Here is a 4471-nt window from a genome sequence, read left to right on the forward strand (position 1 = left end):
TGGTCATCGGGCTCCCGATGCTGCGGCAGTCTTTATTCACGAGAAAATTTCAATAACTACAAAATAATCGGTCTGTGTAAAACGTTGTAGTCATGGGTTTCGTGTCAAAAGAGCCCTGGTTCTATTCTGGCACATGTCTTGCTTTTCATATACAAATATCAAGAAAACGTCTAAAAAGAGAGAGACAAAGTTAGAATAAGAGAATTTTCATTGGCTGTTTGTGATGATTGCCATAAATCTGAAAGGTCCATATTTTATCTTCCTACGTCTACGTACTTTAGATTCCTGGATCTTGCTCACTTGTATTCCTAGGTTTCCTGGCTTCTTGAAGTTAGCCTTGTGAAATCGCGCCATTTTTGAATATATGTCTCCTTATCCTCTTTTAAAGAACTAGACAAATTCCCCCCCTGAATTCTTGGTCGTTTTTCCAAGTGGTTCTTTCTTAGAAAAAACTTCCAGTCCTTGCATATTCAATGCATTCTAAAGCATGCCACCTTCTTGAATGTCCGCTTCGAAAGCGTTAACAGTTCTTTGAAAAAATTCTAGTGGTTTCCCCCCCTTTTCAAAATCTCAAAAAATAAATTGATAGAGCCTAAAAAAAGGAAAGATACTTCTCATGATCTTCAAATTGCTCATTTATTGAAACTGATATTGATCTATTTCGGTGAGCAGCAGGTTTGAGCACAGAAAAGAAAATCATAGGGTTCTTGAACTTTCAACCGCATTTTAACTTTCAGAGAGCATACCAATTTTTGAGGTCCCTATAAATTTCCACAAGAAAATTGGCCATTGTTGAACAGTGTCCCTTGTCTGCCTCACACGGTGAATCTCAGAATATCCTCAGTGTTTCATGGATCTTAATGCTTGACCTCATGTGCATTGTTGGAATCGGAGTGCGCATTGTAAGGAATCATAGTGTCTGGTTATTGCACTTCTACAATACATGCTCCTGGTGAACTCCAACCTCCTTTTCAGAATATATTTAAACGGTAAAATTCGTTCTTCAGATTGATAATCCGTTTTTTACCTGGTTGAAAGACGCACCGCCCACAGCGATGCTTTTTTTTTTTTTTGCAGAAAAAACTTTTTTGGAGCCTTTTTTGGAGGGTGTGGGGAAGGGAGGGTCCGGGCTACGAATAGTGTGTAAGTGCATTGTGCAGTTCTTTGTTTTCTTACTATGTTGTAATGTTGAGACTGAAGGATAAGAGTATGATCCAGAAATCGATAAGATGATACGAAAGATGAGATGCGTTAGACAGAGCTGGGAAAGGTGTTTTCAGATCCTTTATGGGGGGTTGATAGCTACTTGTAAACTAGGTCGAGCGCATACTTAACCTAGGCAAAAATGGATTCAACCTGAGACGGATTTGACAGGCAACTTATATATCACTTTCAGTCATCCTTCCTTCCTGTAAAGAAAATAACGAAGACTGCAAAAATCAGATGGAGGTAATTTTCCGACGGCGGCTGTTTGCACGCATTCAGAGGCAGAATGTTTTCTTGCATGTCTTTTTTATTTCTTTTCGAACCTCTTTGATATCGCCAACAGTAAATTAAAAGGGATTTATCGACGAGTTGATAAGCACCAAGAAGCATTGTGATGTAACATGCGTACCCAAGCAGAATCGTTTGAAGGATTTGATTTCCTTATTATTACTGCGCAAAAGCGCGTGGAGATGAGTCACGACGAAGACATATAAATATACAAGGACATTCAGGGTAAGACTTCTCGTCGTCTCGGAGGAGAACCGTTGCGGCTTGCACATTTGCTGCTGAAGTTTTAAATAGTATCTTGGATTGTGATGATATCTCGTTCACCATTTAAAACACGATAATATGCAACGGTTGTGAACATAAATCCCAGCGAAAAACTGTAATGATGGAAACGCATAGTGTAAACGCTGCGGACCACCAAGGAAGCAACGACACAAAACTTCCCAGCCATATGTGGTGGGTGGCCAATGTCTGGCTTTACAACGCGTTGTGTGGTGACAAGTTCTGCATACCTTAAATGAAGAGAAACGGCAAGAAGGTCTGTCAACAGCAATGGCGGAGACATTCAGGAACGAATGCGATACGCGAGGAAGGTTATAAAACAAGGTAACAAAGAGTTAAAGTAACGGACAAAGAGTATGTCAAGGTTGTAGTTTTCACTCAAAAGCCAATTAAAAACCACGTCCGAGCTTCATGTAAACGACGGAATCCCACAAAACGATCAGAGAATTGAGAAGACTCAGTAACAGCTTCCTCGAAATTGGCTGGTAGCGATGAGGCTTTCCCACAAGGCGCGAATAGCCAGAACGTTTTCCACTTGTTGCCACTGGTGAAAAAACAACCAGTGTTAATACGCACAGGGAAAACAGAGCTTTACCTATAAGATTCAACAATAAGTCGAATCCTCGTAACTCGTAAAAGGCAGGAACTGGTCCGGCCATGCCGGGTAACGTCTGCATTGGAAGTGATGTCCTGGCAGGATTATTCTTTGTTCTAATTGAAGTGTGAATGTCCAAATAGCTTTGTTTTCTTATTAGTCAATTTTTTCACCAGAATTGTTCAGGTGTCTAGAAGAGACAATTGTACGTGGCCGGTATTGACAAAACACCCGCAAACTTAATAAAACGCCTGCAAACTTAATAAAAACGTACGCAAACTTATAAATTGCACGCAAACTTAAAAAAGTGGAAGCAAACTTAAAAAGTACATGGAAACTTAATAAAGTGCATGCAAACTTAATAAAATGCACACAAACTCTAAAAAGTGCATGCAAATTTTATAAATGCAGTACAAACTTAATAAAATGATTACAAACGTAATAAAATGCTAAACTTACAAACTTAATTAAATACAAGCAAACTTAAAAAAGAGATTGCAAGTTTTAAAAAATGTGCGCAAACTTAAAAAATTGCACACAATTTTAAATACATGCAAATTTTATAAATCGCATGCAAGCTTAGACAACTAAACAAATTTTACAACATGTATGCAGACTTAAAAAAATTGCATGCAAAGTTAATAAAATTCGTCTAAATTAAAAAAAAAAGCAGAAGTTACAAACTTAAAAAAGTGCATACAAACTTTGTAAAATGTACGAAAGGGAACTTAAAAAATTACATGCAAATTTTGTAAAACATATGCAAACTTAGTAAAATGGCTACAAAATTAATTCGATGCAAAACTAACCAACTTGAAAAAAGTGCTAGTAAACTTTAATAAACGCACGCAAACCATACTATTCTGAATGGCTATTAAACCGTACGAAGGAGGCCAGGTTGCCAACATACTATAAAATGGGGAGCGAAAGGTGAGTATTAAGCTTTCTATTTTATTATTTTCGCATATTTTCTAGCATATCTATGACTTTAGAGAGATCAAGAACAATTCTGTTTCTTAGTTTATACTCCAATTTGTTTAATTAGATGAAAAGGTCACATATTTTAAGCTGTTTCGACGAAAACGTTATAACGATGGAGTGAAAATGTTAATTGACGGGGGGACATCCAGTGCTATAAAAGTTGTATTCCAGTGCCTGCAGGAAATGCATCAGTTCTGCGTAGCTAGCCAAAGACTTGATAGTTCTTTTATCAGTACAGAAATGGAAGATCTGAAATCCTACCTCGTAAACAAAAAGTGTGGAAATAAAGAGCCTTTATAGCTGTTTTTCTTTGAGCGTGATCTTAGTCCAATCCCTAACTTAAGTATTTAATATATGGGATGTAAATGCATTTACCCCATGTAACAAGGTATGAACCCAGCAGTATATAGTTGTGTTAATTCTCTGTATTTTTTCCTGAACAGATTATAGTCTCGAGTGACCTAACCATGGTATCCATTTTGCTGTGCACTGTTTGTTGTTGGGAGTACTGTCAAATCTGGCAATTTCATTGCCGAGAAGTCCAATGTTGACTGATTATAACACGCGTCAAGAATGCATTCGTGGTTACTTCAAAGCAGGTTATACTTAAGAAGATAGCGTTTTTCTGGGATCAGTCTATGGAGTGTTTATGACAGTCAGATCATTGAGATACTTAATCAACAAAGTATATGGTGTATACAGACGAGGGAATGGTTCTCCTGATTGGCTAGTTCGCCATGCCATAAGACGTGAACTCAATGGGCCAGGAAAATTAGCAGGATATCGTTTATGACACAGGTTTTACGGCAGAAGTATCATCTTACAGTATCTAGAAATCAGGTCATGATATTATTAAGAGACTGTGATCCTGAAGGAAGTGCATCTCGTCAAAGAAGGCGGTTATCTCGGCGTATCTACAGATGCCCCGGCCCCAATGGAACTTGGCATATTGATGGCTATGACAAAATGAAACCGTTTGGATTTTGCATCAGTGGGTGTGTTGATGGTTATTCTAGAAGAATCATGTTCTTGGAAGTTGCTTCCAGTAACAATGATCCCAAAATAATAGCTGGATACTTCCTCAAGTGTGTAAAAGAAGTGGAGGATGCCCAAGGCTAA

General features: G+C 38.0%; 1 pseudogene; it reads left to right on the forward strand.

Annotated features, from left to right (window-relative positions):
• LOC138031857 (uncharacterized) overlaps positions 1–4471 on the forward strand; it is a 34991-nt pseudogene extending 30520 nt beyond the window's left edge.

The sequence above is a fragment of the Montipora capricornis genome, chromosome 14 (genome assembly GCF_036669925.1).
Source record: "Montipora capricornis isolate CH-2021 chromosome 14, ASM3666992v2, whole genome shotgun sequence".
In the NCBI taxonomy this organism is placed as follows: Eukaryota; Metazoa; Cnidaria; class Anthozoa; order Scleractinia; family Acroporidae; genus Montipora; species Montipora capricornis.